Source organism: Bactrocera latifrons, unplaced genomic scaffold (genome assembly GCF_001853355.1).
Source record: "Bactrocera latifrons isolate USDA-ARS-PBARC rearing strain unplaced genomic scaffold, ASM185335v1 scaffold_130, whole genome shotgun sequence".
In the NCBI taxonomy this organism is placed as follows: Eukaryota; Metazoa; Arthropoda; class Insecta; order Diptera; family Tephritidae; genus Bactrocera; species Bactrocera latifrons.
Genome location: NW_017534742.1, coordinates 102,950 through 119,803, shown reverse-complemented (window position 1 = coordinate 119,803; position 16,854 = coordinate 102,950). Strand labels below are relative to the sequence as shown.

The 16,854-nt window shown below is 40.4% G+C and overlaps 2 non-coding genes across 2 annotated transcripts; both read right to left on the bottom strand.

Moving 5' to 3' along the window:
• Positions 1 to 10,076: 10,076 nt before the first annotated feature.
• Positions 10,077 to 10,148, bottom strand: Trnaw-cca. The gene has a single exon. It is a non-coding gene; the product is annotated as a tRNA-Trp (tRNA).
• A 3,316-nt stretch (positions 10,149 to 13,464) lies between these two features.
• Trnaw-cca lies at positions 13,465 to 13,536 on the bottom strand. The gene has a single exon. It is a non-coding gene; the product is annotated as a tRNA-Trp (tRNA).
• Between the last annotated feature and the right edge of the window lie 3,318 nt (positions 13,537 to 16,854).

Genomic DNA, 16,854 nt, shown 5'->3' with positions numbered 1-16,854 from the left:
CTAGTACCAATTACGACATTTCCGGTTTATGTAGTACAATGCCCTTATGACATTTTCGCAGTGACAATGAAACTGAGCGAAAACTAGTTTCAAAGTTCAAAGTTCACTAAAAACTTGCGGACAATTCGAAATTACTCTCTAAAATGAGGTGAAAGCGCAAACATATTCTCCCGTCGGCCGATAGGCCGAATAGATAATAAATATAAATTAACCCTTTCTTTGTGTACGCTTAAATCATGTGTGCGGGGTTAATTACTGCTTGAACTTTCACCCCAAAAAAGAGTTCTCCATGTTAATCGGTTGGAAAGTCGGTGAAATTGTTATAAAATCTCAAAGCAGAATGAGCAGTGGTGTATTGGTGGGTGTTCATTTGTGGTAAAATGGCGTTCATTATAATGAGTATGGGGCAGGATTGAGACAGAAGGCATTCAAAACCGGAATTTGATGAAGTTTTTATTGATTAAAGAAGAAGTTTTATATTCCACTTTCGGTACTCCATAGACGATTTACGATATACGATTTGAACGATCTTTTAGAGCTAATTTATAAAACAGGCAAAATTGGAATTATCAGCCTCTTATCTTATATCTTATGCCGGATGTTACAAAATTAACAAAATATTTAAATTTACCAACATTTGTGTAGTAAAGCGTTGCCAACCCAAAAAAAATCAGCATCGTGAATAGATTTTGAAACGCCTGTAAATTTAAAATTTGGGTTAACTTTTTGACTTTAGAACCATAACTGGGGTGTGCGTGTAGTAGTATTTCTCGCAAACTCCTAAAGCCACCAATTTCGACATAAATTTCTTTTTTCTTTAAAATAGGTTTATTTAATGGAGATGCTCATAGGGATCTAGTTTCGTCTACACGGTATTTGATAGCTTCGAGATTTCGATGATTTTAGATAAGTTCAGTTTGAGTAGTGGTTGCGTTGGTGGCTGATATAAGGAAGTACTTCGAGTGATTTCTTCGAATCTAAAGTTTGTTCCAAAGTGTGRCCTTTGAAATGCCTGGGACCTCTAGAACAATGATACAATTATTTGATACTACTTAGGTGTATGTACGTATGTACGTTTGAATGGAACTACGTGTGAATATTAAGTTACTCGGCGGTTTGGAGCGACACCAAATGAGTCCAAAGGATGATTCGTGTGTTGCTACTTGAGGCGTTACTCTTTCTCTGTCGTGATGTGTGTATTTATGTACCTCCGAACATTTATTTCCTCTTTCTTTTTAGGCCAAACTTTTTGTGTTCATTTTGAGAGCCTGAAGCTGAAGGAACCGCACATGAAATTTTTAAAATGTTAATTAGCGCGCACTTTCATACATCAAAAACGAGTGTGCGAAGCAGTTGTTGCGAAAGCAACACCAACAACAACACTTTCACGCACACCTACAGTCACTCCGCCAAAGGAGGCGGGCGGAGGCGAAAGGAGTCACACAAAAAATACAAAAACAAAGCATTTTTGTTCAATCTAAAAGAAAAAGTTTTAAATTAATTATTAGAAAGAACGTAACGAAGCGTAGCACATACACACACTCGCGTTATCACTCACTTGCTCCAATACAAGCACATGTCGCACACACACATACATTCAGGGCTTAACTGAATTGAGGGGAGGCGCGCGCCACCAAAAAGAGCTTTTCTGCATATATTTGCGGTGTGGCAAGCGACACTACTTTCACAGATCCATAAGTGCACGTATCCACGCATACATACACGCGGAGCATATGAGCACGTATGTGTGTGTGAGCACATGTGTGTATGTGTCACCTCCCTAGGCAATTTCCGTTGTCAAATTGAAAAATTACGAAAAAGTTTCGTCGTCTTTTTTCGGGTTGCTCTACATGCAACCTTTGCGGTGCTTTTGTTGTTGTCAAAACGTTGTTGCCCTTCTACACTTCATACGCTCATTACATAATTTCAAAGTACGGGCAGGTACATGTGCGGAATTTTAGAAAAAATGGCAAGAAGCTTAAGGTACACGCTAATGAAAATTAAAATGAAAAATAGTCGGCGATGATGATGTGCTGGAGATCAGAGCGAAGAACGACGCTGGGTTGTCGGAAAGTTGCGAGAAAGCGAGTGTGTCGAGGGAAATGGAAAGCGAACTGGAGAACAAGTGAGACTGTCGAAGAAACGCGGAAACTCTCAATGCCTCCAAGACAAACAGCTGGAATAATTACCACAAACGCGCACGTGACATATGCGCATGAGACACTATACCTAATATACGTTAAAAAGTGAAGATTCCTTTTATTTCTTGTCAGACAACACGGGTCTGATAAGAGAACATCACGAATCGAAGTCTGTGATTTTTAGCCAATCCAGCATTAATAAGTGAAGCCTTTCGTAGAGATGAAAAAAGTGTTTTCCAACTAGTTTAATCGGCAATACATGACAAACATGCGAACCTTGTATGAACAGAAATATTCCTGATCAAAGTTCCAAAAATTGAAAATAAAAAATTTTAACCATAGGTATCTCTTAATAATTATAGTAAAAATAAATTAGTTATAAAAATAAAGAATACTGTCATACTTCCATGCTTAGATGAAACTAAGTACCCACAGTACTCACATTTACACACTCACATTTCCACATGTCAAAGTTAGCATATACTTAAAACCAAGGTATATAGGCATGTATATTTGTGGGCGTACATTTGTATGTGAAAACCTGATCCTCGTGTAGAGTCTTTCATTTAGTCGAACATGTGGCAGCATCGTTAAATTCATTAAAAAACTACCCTTTGCCTAATTTTTAACTTAAGCACCCGCGTCCCTATGTTAGACGCACTCTCTAGCTTGCAGGCACATGAGCAGTCACTCATCCCCCCAACCACCCGACCGCCACACTAACACTTTAAAGCACACGCACGGCCATAAAAGCGACAGTCTAATTGCGTTTGGATGTATTCTGCGTGCAGAGGTACATACATCATCCTATGTAATGCTCACGCACTATGTATATATTTTACATACGTGAAACGGCACAACCTCCGCTCATTACCCACTCCGGAAGACGCGAGCCCGCGGCTTAAACTTCCAAGCAACGAACGAACGAACGCACCATATTAAATTCCGCTTCCACACCCATTTGCACCTTCCCTCGCACTTGCCACTACTACTTACTAAACGTAGCACTTCGCTGCCTCCCACATGACTATGCGCCGTCTGTGCAAACATATGCGAAATATTTTCGAACGCAACCCCCACCCGCGCCTCCTCAGCGCCAAGCACCACGCACTAACTGGCGACGCTCCGTTGTTGTTCTTGTCGTTTTTTTTATGTTATTGTAACGATGTGCCAAAAACACCCTTCTAGCTGCACACACACGCACACACAAATACCAACCGACGTGCATGCGTATGTGTGCGTTAGTACGCAAATGAGTAGTAGACGAAAAACTTCACATTTTAAAATCCCAAATTATAATACACAAAAAAAGAGCGCAAACCTTTAGAAGTGTGTGTGGCTGTGTGTGTAGGGTACGCACGCGAAATAAATAAATATGTACACGCAAGTGTATGTAACACAAATACAGCCGACCGCCCCGCGTTTAGTGCGCATAGAAAACAAAACCCAAATAAACGCCGCGCCGCTCCAACAACAAACAAGTTGACGGCGGAGCGCCCAAAAAGCTGAAACGAAAAATTGCCATTAGCGCGGCGCTCGTGCCTGCGCCCCGAAAAAGCTTGAGCTGCTCCCGCCACCGCCACTGGGGCGCATGAAAGGGCGCGCTATGTGCTCGGCAAGGACGACTGATTTACATTTTTAATTGTATACATAAAAACAGCAACGAAACGTTAATGGGGAACGCAGCAACAAAAATTTGTTAAAAAATGCGAAATTGAATGCGACGACGGCTACGACCGCAAGGGTGGCAGCGGCAGAAACGCCGATGCCGATGTCGGCAAGCGGTGGCATTGGCAATGGCGTTGCCAGCAACTACTGCACTGCCGCGGCGTTTTGCACTACTGGCGGCGGCAACAACATGCAGCGTCAAGTGTGTTGGCAGCTGCGTCGAGTGCTCGGCCCGCTTCGATCTTTGTTTCCCAAGCACAACACCGGGCGCGCACGACAAATAGTCTTCTGGTTTATGGGTGCCTATGTGGAATTTGAAAATTTTACTTTTCAAAGTTTTTTGGCGAAATTTGTTTGTTCGACGAGGAAGTTATGATGCTATACACAACCGACACTGTTTCCAAGCGTAACTGTTCTTAAGATAAGCAACAAAACTACATTAAGCTTCTTTCGCATGCTTCTCAGCCGCCTGTCTTCAGCACTAATTTTTAGCACACACGAAAATTCTGCAAGTATTCACCACGATTATTTCTTCCTACTTCTTAGAGTTCCACCTCTCCTGGCAGCCTCCGTCAAGTTGTAGTCGTTGACGGCTTCGTCAGCGTTGGCGTTGCCATTATGGCTTCGTGTCTTTTATTTCGTTAGCAAATTTTTCTAACTTAAATAAAAATCCTTTTTGCAGCAATGAAAACTAAGTAGTACATACCCCTACTGGTTGCGTGTCAGCGTCACACCTGCTCTACACCTGCAGCTTGCGCGCTCCACGCGAGGACCTCAGCAACGACGGAGCACAGTTTTTTGAATTTGCTTCTCTTCTTCATTTCCGTCGCGTTTTTCCTCTATTCGGTTCCGTTCTCAAGCCGAAAGACTTCTATTTGAAATTAAGATAGTGGAAAAATCAGAAGCAGTATCCGTCCGCCTCCATCTCCCGAGCACCTTCAACATTAGTTAGGTTAGGAATCGCAGCGCTTCTTTCTGTCTACTGTCTATCTTCATATTTAGTTGTGTGTGTATGCGTGTTCGTCGGCGCAATTGGGTGGCAAGTGCTTAGCGCCGCGCTCAAGTAGAAACGCTGCGGCTGCTTCACTCCACTGCGCCTCAAACGCTATTTCGGCTATTAGTTGTACGAGTATGTTTCTGTGACGCTCGAATACAAAAACTTTATTTCACTAAAACTGCGCCTCCCACTTGAGTTCAGCGCGCCGCTCTGCCTGCACCATCCTTTTACAGATTAATCCGACGATGCTCCTTGCCTGCGCGAGGTGACTTGGGCGTCCGTGCCCCATAAAGCAAATTTATTAGAAAACATTTTTTCCATTTCTTTTGCATGTTTATTCGCAACTGTTATTGTAATTGTTTTATTACTGCCGACTGGCTGAATGGCGCTCGAATTGCCATTCCATTGTGTGGCATAGAAATTGTAGCTGCAACATCCTTGGTCGCGGAACAGAGAGAATTTATTGCTGAGGCAACTAAATCCCAGATGGCGCACTGACTACATCGACTTGCGACTTGAGTTATAATTCGCTCGATTTGTTACATTTCTATTCGCTTTTGTTGTATCACTGTAGTGGCGTTTATTTCACTTCTTTGCTGTATTCTTCGCTTGCATGCATTTCTGTGCTATTTCGTTGATTTGAGAGTCGCAAATTTTAAATGAATGCGATAAAGTTAAAAATTATTATTCCTCTCCTGAACGATGAGGCGAAGAAAATTTATCCGCAATATCCCGCCGAAGTTAGCTAAGAAAATAAGTCATTGGAAATACATCGAGTACAAAAAGTATGCTACACACACCGTCCTATATAATTGGATATATAATACATATGTATGTATGGGGCGTCTATTAGTTTTTGGAGATGCTTTTAGAAGATTTGGCAATACTGTTTGTTATACTCCTATGTATGGATATATCATTTGGATGTTCATAATATCGTTTAACCTTAAATAAGATTTTATGTCCTCATTAACAATCGAAATTTAAAAATGATAGAGGAATTCGGTTAGGTACCAAGGGTGATACTCATGGAGCCTCGAATAACCCCACTTGAGCAGCTTGGAATACCCGTTGTGATGAAGATTAATCAAATTAATGCGTTTTTTATGAAAAGAGAATCGACACACACTACCTCTTTTTCGATTTCAAAGCTGCTTTTGACAGCACGAAAAGGAGCTGAATTCATGACGCGATGTCTGAATTTGGAATCCCCGCAAAACTAATACGGCTGTGTAAACTGACGTTGAGCAACAGGAAAAGCTCTGTCAGGATCAGGATCGACCTCTCCGTGCCGTTTTATACCAAACGAGATTTCAGACAAGGCGACTCCCTTTCCAGTGACTTCTTCAACTCACTTCCATAGAAAATAATTCGACCTGCAGAGGTAAACAGAGAAGGTTGTACGGTGCAGAGGCATGGACGATGACAATTTAGACATATAGAATATAATTTAAGGACTACCAGATGAATCTAATTAAGGGCAGTTCGATAACCTTAAATAATCCTTAAACACCTAATGCAGATTATAACAATTTAACATATGCAAACAAGCCCAATCTCTAATACTAATACATCAGCTCATAAATCGAATGCCCCATGGCATGAAATTTGTGCCACTTCGCAAGCAATAACCCCTGCAAGATTTTCATTTCTTGGAATTAAGCCTGCGAAGGCAACAAAGCAGTTCGAGCATATCAATATCCTTGCATTGTTCTGCATTGTGGCATTGACGGTTTCTTCACAGCGCTGCCAAACTCCCGTGTACACCCACACGCGCAAATATATTTACATGCTGACTACACAAAAGTGCATAAATCCATGAGCAGTCTTTCGAAACATTGCCGAGTAGCCAGCGCCCGCCAGCCACTCAGCCGTTCAGCCACTTAGCCGCTCAGCCCAGCAAAGTCGATAGCGACAGTCTAATCAACCCTTGCAGCACAGTCGGGAAGGCAACAAAAGTTTTACTCTGCACTAAAATTGCAGAGGCGCTGAGGAAACAAAGGCAGTGCCAATAATAAAAGCGAGAATAAAATGTCTAAAATTAGAACGGAGAAATCGCTCATGCGGCGGGTAGTAACAACGCGAATGCACATGCATATCGCCGCACACCAATTTACATATGTATGCGTGTGTGCATGGTATACGATTGTAAAAAAATAATAACAATAAAGCATGTAATAGTATCGCAGCCTCATGTTTTCACAAGCGTAACGAAAGCGAAGCCAGCGCATGCGAGCAGATGCTAAGCGGATGCTGGAAAGACTAGAAGGCAGCAGAGTCATAAACGAGCCTAACGAAAATATTTATAACAGGACATAAAAAGGAGAAAAATTAAACTTAAAAATCCTTAACTACTACTGCTGGCTGCTGACGGCTGCCAGCAATTATTGCTTAGTTGCCGGCGTCAGAGCAGCGCTGCTCAGCCTCCGTCAACCAACAGGCTGCTTTCTGCGCTGCAACAAAAGACGCTGCAAACTACTTGAGCGCGCAAGGCATTAGACGAAGAAAGAACGAAGGGCGAACGGCGAACGGGGCAACGCTTCGTTGTAGGGCGAAGGCAATAAACATTCCTCTAAAAATTTTATACCCTATTATGCCGTTATTCTAACGATCTTTACGTACATGAACGTGCTTAAGTGTGTGTTTGTATGTGAGCAGGCAGAAGTGTGTTTGTGAGTTCTTCTGTGCTGCACGAACCATCATTAAGGGTAGTTTTGGCTAAGAAAAAATAATAATAAAAAGTCGTAAAAGAAATCGATGTAAAATTTTAAGTGCGGCAGGCAGACATAACGCAGCGCGCTGTGGAGGAGGTGGAGTGCCTGTGAAAGTTGCCGCAGCGAAGCTGCCACTTGTACAGCTACAAAATATGCCAAAAACTACAGTTAACTATACACACTATTCCGCGAGCTACCAGCAGCGCTAAACCGAGCTGCATGCCATACGCTGTGAGAGCTCGCTAACCGCGCTCAGGCTGACGCTCAACGACGTTCTGAAGCGTTTTCGCATTGAGCTGTAATCAATGAAAGCAAATGGAACTATTTCCACAGCTATTGCTAGCGCCCACTGAGAAGGGATCCGTTAGCGCGATATTGGGTTCGTGGCCTGCTAATAACGCAATGCCAATGAAATTAATAGTTAAAATCTATTGCAACACTTCCTGAACGTTCATCGACTAAGTACTCCCCGCGCATTTGAAAAGCTCATCTGAGGCCAAAGGACAGTAGTGAATGTAAAAGAAATATGCTCCAAACTTACCACCGCTTGCAGATGCCTACCTTCGGCAATAATTTCATAGTGGTTTTGTTTACTATGTGCTATCGGATGGCATCTGCCGTTCCCACATCCATATTTAGTGAGCCACTAACACAAGCTCACCTCAGTTTGCCGTCAGTGTCGGCGTCGCTGCCGAAATCGACTTCGTGCAAACTCCACTGCCATCGACTATACTCTCCCACTCCGCCTCACTCCCATTTCAGCCATTAAGTTTCTCGTTGTAATAAAAAATTTTGTATAGATACTAAATTTTCTAGTTCTTTTTATTTCCTTTCCGGCATTAGTGTTTATTTTTTTGAAAAGAAGATTTATATACGATTCGTTAGGGGTGAGTTACGACTTGCCTTATGCGAGTGCTAACGTGTATAGCGTAGAGGTACATAGTTGCCACTGCATAGATGGCAGTGAGGTAAGCGGCTCCGCTGATGAGGATGCGAAGATGAAAAAGAAAGGTTGTTGGCAAGTTTAGATTTCTAAGACGTTTACAGAAAAACGTCCAAACCATAAGCGGAGTGCTGCATTCGGTCGGCGTGTGGCAGCATATGGTGTGGGGCGAAAACGGATTTTCAACTATAAAAGAAAATTTTATATTAAAAAGCATTAAAAGCGAAATGGCAGTAACACTGAGTTATGTGCTCGAACTCGCTGGCACAGTGTTTTCGGACTCGTCCACAAGCAGTTAAAACATCCATTACAATTCCATGAACCAGATGGCAATCTTAATCAAGGTGAAATAGAGTTTTTTTTATGGTTTATAGTTCTCGTTTCACTATAAACCTTGAAACCTTAACTAAACTAGGCCTCTTACGATTAAGGTTATAAAACAATTGGGGTTTTGTCGAATTATGAAATGCGTAGAGCTCAGCCTGGCAATCTGTCAAGGCTAAAGGTGCAGAACCTCTATTATGCCGTCGACCTTTACTTATTTCAAATTAATTGCAAATAGCTTGCTTTCTTTCGAAGTTCAATGATTGCATTGGCACATATTTTTAGCGCGACTGCAGTTTGGAAAGTTCAATTTCACAAACATTGTACAGTCTGTGTTTGCACAGCTGTTGGAATATCCGAGAGTAGAGTTCAAGAACGTCTAAGCAGTTCAGTGAGTTGCAAGTTTCGTTCTAGGACAGACATAATTTCGAAAAGGGCTAGTAGGAAATCTTAGGGAATTATTAAAAAATATTCGAGAAAAACTTTTAAAAATTTCATAAGTTTTAATATTTTGAATAGCATTCATTCCATTATGTATAAATATTCCATCTGAATAAATATCAGAATTATTTGCACCTGTCAATTTTTAAGCCATTTTAGTGAGTTCAATGTTTCTTTGTATTTTAAGACACAACCGATATTTTTTATCTAGGAGTAGTATGTGTATGACTAACACATTTCTCGTTCTGTGGGGAAAAATAATTCCTCAAAGTGCTTAAAATCTATGAGATTGTTACTAACACGCCACGATAGTTTCAAAATCTAAGTTGTGGCGGTTGTTATATCACTTTGGTCATAGAACAATTCATAAAAATTTAAAAACTTAAAAACTTAAATCACGACATTAAAGTGAACAATTTTAACAAAATTAATTGAAAAGTTTAACATTTATATAAAAGAACAAAACATTGCTAAAATCGAAGCAAACACAGATAAATTCATAAAAGTTCATTTTGGACCGAAAGCAGAGGGAGAGCCAAAATCCAACATTTGAGCAGTCAAACCGAAATACCATTGAGAGAAATAATAAAATCTATATCTAGGGCTATTGGTGGATATATTTTTATGTTTAGATTTATATACATAGATACTAAATTATATAGATTATTTGCAAAATTAAAGTAATAGATACTGCCTGCTCACTAAAAAATTAGATAGTGTTTTTATTATTAGCCAGATAATTTTTTTCTAACATACATATGTATATACATGTACATATATGGATGTGTAATTTATAGTTTTTAATTATAAATATAAATTGTAAAAATAAATCAAATATGCTTATTTTGTGACCCCGACGTGATTTGAACACGCAATCTTCTGATCTGGAGTCAGACGCGCTACCGTTGCGCCACGGAGTCCACTTATAGCATATCGCCAAGTAACGGCATAACAATAATAACTACAGCAAGAATAAAAAAAACTGCGCTCAACTGCGTTAATCTGATTATGACAAGTCGATAGTGAAAAATAAACAGCGATTGCAATTTGTATGTTTCCGTGAACACTGTTGGGACAAATATTAAATATCGACCTCGAAACGGCAAATAAAGCGCTAGAAAATCCCATAGTTCGCCTCTAAGAAGTCTCCCTTCGTTCGATGGTTGGTTTTATTCCCTTCTTGAATGTATTTTAGATTTTCATTTTTGTGCTTTTCGTCGTTTAAATGAACGGCGTCTGCTTAGAGGGAAGAGCCGTTATATTTAAAAGGATATAAAAATTCAAAGTATGTATGTGTGTACAATAGCTGCCGTTAGTGCACTTGTATGTACCTTGAATGGGCGGTGGGGCAGGAGCCTAAATAGCACCACAACTAACGCTAACGACAAGACGTGTACACTATGCCCTTAAGTAGCGCAAAAACTTAAAACCCCAAACGCGCAACAGAGATATTTCACTCGTTGCCCACCTCCTGCCCCCCACCCATACTAAGAGCGTTCGAGAAAACGACTTTGTCTTCTTCCTCACTTCACTTGATTCACCGCCGAACAGCTAGCTACAGTTTCGACTACAACTAACGCATCGCAATAATAACAACAACGGCCAGAAAAGTAACTCGAAGTAACCGGGATGGCAAATGGCAAATCCAAGGTGAAACACACGACGCTGCAGAGGCTGCTGCGGCAGGCCGGGGGAGCCCATTTTTAGATTTATTTCGGTGATTATTTCTAAGTTTTGTGAAGGTAATAGTCGCTGCTTCGTGGCTCACTGCTTGGCTGACTGCCCCGCTGCCGCAATGGCTCTCCGCACAACGCGTACATTTGATCAAAACTTATAGCTTATACAATGGCAACAACTACAGCGCCGAATAGATTCCGTTTTGTAGTCGCGCCTGCTCGGCCGCCTTCAGCATACTGGGGCCATTACCATTTGCACTAACACTAACACTAACACCAACAACTTTCATTTGCAACCATTTGAATTGTGTTGTTGTTATTTGTGGCGCTGTTGTTGAGCGCTTATCCACGGGTATTTCTCATTACACTTTTGTTGTTTGCTTGTGAAGTTTTCGGTTTCTTTATCCATTTGCTACTTTGTAGTTTGTCCTTTCCCGGGGCTAATGTTTGCGGCTACTGTTGCCGCACAATCCAAAAATTTAGCCCGCCGCGTCCGTCCGTCCACTTTTCAAGTAGTTTGTACAAAGTTTAGCTTCTGGTAAGAAATTTTGAGTGGTGAAGGAGAACCGAATTTCAAAGGAAAACTAAACCAACTAAACATTGCAGTTTAAAGTAGGGGGGGGTTGAGGTCGCAACACGCGCAACTGTGATCGTCGAACGAGAATGCTTGGAACGCTGCTCTACTACTTAGTAGACTACAGTGCCGCCTCCGTCCAACAATCCTCGGCAATATGCCGCTCAGCCGTTCAGCTGTGCCCATTTTTCCGCTTACGAAATAAATCTTGCAAAGCCGCGGCTAGCAGCAGCAACAAATCCATTCAAGCGGCAGCATTTAGCTCGTTACTTCACTATAGTTTAGCGGCGAAAAAAGTTGTAATAGAATGTTGCAAGTTTAAATATAAATTGCGGCAAATGGCGTCGATGAACGTGAATCCAACGCCGCACCAGCAACAACATTAGCTCAAGATGTGCACCATGCGGTGTGGCACGACGTGGCGCGGCGTGCCCATTATTGCTTTCTCCTCCACTCGCATTCCAGCCACGCTCGCCTACATCTTGTATTAAGGTCTGTTGCAGCTGGTGTGATGCTTAGGTTCTAAGCGAAGCACTACATTTATGATGGCCATTTGAGGAGCACGGCGAAACTACGCCACACCCCTGTGCAAACACTGCTATAATCATTTATTTCTTTTGCTCAATTCTATTGAATTATATTTCGGCCGGGATGGGGGATAATTTTATTGTTGGAACTTTCGGTGTTTCGCAATTGTCTCTCCTCTAAGCATTCCAGCCGAGTTCTGCTATTACTCAATTGCTTTTGTTGTTATTTTTGTGAGTTTATAGGATAAATGTATTTTTTACTTGCGCATTCCGAACTATTCGAGAGTCAACAAGAAGTCCACAATTTATTGATTTAGACAATGTGGAAAGGAGCAAGAAATTATTTTTTTTTCCGAAAAATCACACGCTTCGGTGTATGAATTATTTTATTGATCAGTTCGAAATTCCTTGTGAAAATACAACCTGCCTTCTTAACCAAATACTGTCAGACTTTCGACTTGTTTATCATAATGTACCCAAAAAGAACTTAAAGAAGGAAATATAGTATAGAGTTTAGTAATCCAAAAATAATGTTTCAGGAGCCATATAAACCGCTAACCGATTAACAAGGGACATGCTAAAATAAAATTAAACCTAACTTTCTGGCTCTAATCGGACAATTTACTCAATATAAGAATTACAAATATGTGACCTGGTCTACGGAAAGGGGGCTTAGGTGTCAAAATATCCAAAAAATCAATTTTCACTTTTTAGTTGATTCGGATGGAAGATGAGATTTTTAACAGCTGTTTCCCAGAAAACTACTTTTCGCAAGTTAGCTCCCTTTTCGTAGAATAGGTCACATATGCTTAGGTTAAGAGAGCATACTTGTAAAGTGATCGAAGTGCGAGAATTAATAATCAAATTCTCCAATTTAAAATTTTACTCACACTCAATATATATCTAAAAATTATTTATAAACTATAATGCTTTTCAATTGTATCGCATGGAAAATTTCCTCTTTCAATCCGAAGTATTAGAATTTAGCACGAAACTAGTAAGATCGTAGATAAGGGTTTTCTTCGACAACATTAGCCTCAAAAACAAAAAACAAGTTTTCTTGACAAAATATGGCTATTGGAAAATTCATATAGTTACTTATATTTAAACGGATGCTTATATCATTTTCAGAGAATCTATTCCTAAAAACGTGTGATTCATTGAGACTTTATTCTTAGTGCCACTCAACTGATAACTAATCTCTTAGTTTTGTTTTGTAATCCTAATATAAATTACACTTCCAAACACATCGCTTCCATGTACTATTCATAATTATTGTCTATTACTCACTGACATTTCCTTTATTCAATTTCAGAAAAATTCGTCAAGTGAACAGCTGCAAGTGAGTCGGTATTTTTTATTAACATTATTATGTATTCAAGGGAGTGTCTATGTAGTTTAACCTTTCCGAAATCACAATAAAAATTTTATACACAACAATATTTGAGAATTGATGCATTGACCCCGACGTGATTTGAACACGCAACCTTCTGATCTGGAGTCAGACGCGCTACCGTTGCGCCACGGAGTCTTTATATTAATTTTTATTCGTGAAGCCGAAAAGCCGAAACCTAATTCATTGACACAAATATTTTCGCAATTTCGCATGCAGTGGCAAGCAAATGCAATAAATAAATACTGTAATCAAACCGAAAACAAACCGAAGCTAAGGAACGAACAGAGATCCACCGGCAGCCCGGTACCTTGGTCGCAGTGGCACGATATTAGGTGCTTATATAATGTATTAATGTGGGTAGCTAAAATAAGAGTGATTCAAAAGTAACAAATAAGTTGTTGGGCTGATAAGCGCGACAAGATTAATGCAGCGGGCAGCGGGCAGCCGGCGATGGACATGGACTTGACAACCGACAAACATTTGCATATAGTGCTCGCAATAATATATGTATATATTTGAATGTGCGTCTGAAATGATTCAGCATAGTGAGCGCCAGCAACTGAAGGTAGTGCAGCTGAGAGCGCGGAACATATCTCCAACAGCAAAGTTTGTGCCTAGATACAGCCGTCTTCCCTCTTTAATAGCGTTCGGATTAAATAAGCACTAAGTGTGAACGGAAATTGTAAAGTTTTCTACGACATGGAAACATAACACTTATATAAGTATATAATATAAAATTAATAGATACATATATTCGCTCTCCGGACGGATTTCTTCGTTATCGTTATTCGTTTTGATACTTTTCAACCAACGCTATAGGTTAAATTGACCAAGAGTGCTACCAAAAATTTATGTAAAATTTTCTAAGAGTTCCGTAATCGGCAAATCTAACCGAACGCCTTGTGTACAGGGTTTGTCCGGAAAGTATTAGTATTGGATTCGGTAGAGGGCGTTTTTAGCTAACAAACGAGCGGCTGGTCAGTTGTCTCCGAGCATCGGGCGAGTCAGGACAAACATTATCGCACGACGTGTTTCTGTGAGTGGTGCAAGCCGAAAATGCAATCGTTCGTTAGAGCAGAGATACGCGGTTAAATTCTGCGTAAAACTCGGTAAATCTGCAACAGAGACGATTGATATGATCAAGCAGGCTTATGCAGATGTTGCATTAGCAAGAACTGGTGTACTTCGGTGCACCAGTCCTTTTTGGAGGACCGAGAAGAGGTCGCTCATTAATGAGCAAATCCAAAGAGAAACCGATACTCATAGTCTTTTTTGACATCGTTCAGCATAGTCCTCAAGAGGCTCAAACGAAGGTTCCATCGGTAGCACGAATGAAAGTAGCACCACGACATCGCCCCGGCTCAAACCGCCCTTCTTGTGAACAGCTACATTACTAACTAGCCTCCCAGAATCCTTTTTGTTTCCTTGCCTGATAATGCATTTTGAGACGACAGAAGGGATCCGAGCAATGAATTTCATGACAACTTCAATGCTTGAAAATCGCGTTGGCAGCACTGCATCGACGCAGAAGGAGCCTAAGTGAAGTTTTAAAAGAATTGTAACGATTGGTTCAATAATTTTTTTTTAAATCGACTCAGTCTATTACTTTCCTCACAAACCCTGTGCGTGCGGAAATAAGTAGTGAGTCCAATTTTAAAGTTTCGGTAGTCGGGACTTGCTGGGTAGCTTTCGTCTCTTTGTTTAAGACAATTAAGGTAGCAGCAGATGCACTAAATGGGTACTGTCCTTTTGGCACTCATGCGGTGAAGCAGCATGCCAAATTTACAGGGAGAAGGATAAGGCGGAAATCTAGGCAGTTTCTTCTTCACTGTCCAGCTTTCGCCAGACTAAGATTGAGGAGCCCTCCAGATAACCGCATTTATAATATAGCATATTGCTGCTACACCCGCATTGTAAAAGTGTTATGTTAATTCTGACCAGAAAATCCATTTGAGTTAAAGGTTCTATTTTTTACTTTTCATGTATAGTATTAAACAACTTCCCCTTCTATTTGTTGTTATAGTTACCCCTTGATTAATCATTTTAATTGTTACCAGCCTCACATGACTCATTGTTATATTTTTCTATATTAAGGAGTATTCTTTTGCAACTCAATTGCAAGAGGGATGCTATGGTACAGAAAGGATTTCAATATTTAACAATTACTACTTCAGCCAATTTTCTTAACATTAAAAAATACAATATGTTATTGTAATAATCCCAATCATTGAAAGTTTTAAATCAGAGTCACACAGTCTTTTTTTTTTTGCAGTCTCATTTGAATATCATGACTCAAAGAGAATCTCTTCCTCTAATGAAAGAGTATGAAAATTCAATTTTTTTATTCATTTATATTAGCATTTCATCGAAGAGTTTACAATACAAAAGTAGCAAAGAAATATTCTTGTGCGTAAGTAGTGGTGCCTAACAACCACTAACCAACAACATTAGTTGAAATTTCATCCGCGAACGCGGGTAGCGTCGCCAACTTTGTCGTAGTCGCTCGCACCGCTGTTGCGGCTGTTGTTGTTGCCACACACTGTTGCCGCTTTACACATCGTTCATATCGATTTTTTTAAGTACTACTGAGCGCTGTATATTTTTTCTTTTGCCTTCCGCACTCGCCCGGTGCCTTTGGCTGAATTTTAAACTTATTATCGACAACTAATACAAAGGCAACTCAGTTTTTGACGTTGTCAAAGTATACGGTATTTTTTGGGGGACTAGGTAAGACAGCTTTGGATGGGGCAGCTGCGCAGGGATGGATAGAAGGTAACGCGGTAAGGTATAAATCCCTGTGGCACTATTCGCAATCGTGCGCGACCACACCCCCCTTTCACTCACACACTATTTCCCATTTTCATATCTTATCTGGGAAATTGGCAATGCGTATTTATTATGTGACTATTTCAGCATTGAAATGTCTATGTACATATGTAGATTTACCGTCGCATACATATGTATAGTAGGTAACAAACATTATAGTTATGTATCTCAGTTGATAAGAAATGAAAAAGGAGATTTCTCAATTCACAATTGGATGGGACAAAGATCGTTTGTTTGTAAGCGAGCTTACCGCAGACGAAACAATTATCGAAGCTGATTTAATATGAATGCCCATATAAGTAAGTAATACATATGTATGTAGGTAAGCAGGACCTCTTCCACCTTAAGTTGTTTGCCCCCTGCTTTCCAACTTAGTTGGACAACACTATCTGTGTGGACGCAAACACATCTTAGCATTTATATTATCTAAATTTAAACATCTGTACGGATGTGCGTGTATCTGTCTTCCTGTCGTTTACATAATAGCGATGCGTGCATTCGTGAACACGACATCGTATCATATACAGTTATGCCTTGACGAAAGCACAAATATTAAAATAATAATAAGTGCCTTACTGGCAAGCACAAGTGGAAACTTACCGACCCATCGAACACGTTCTTCGCAAA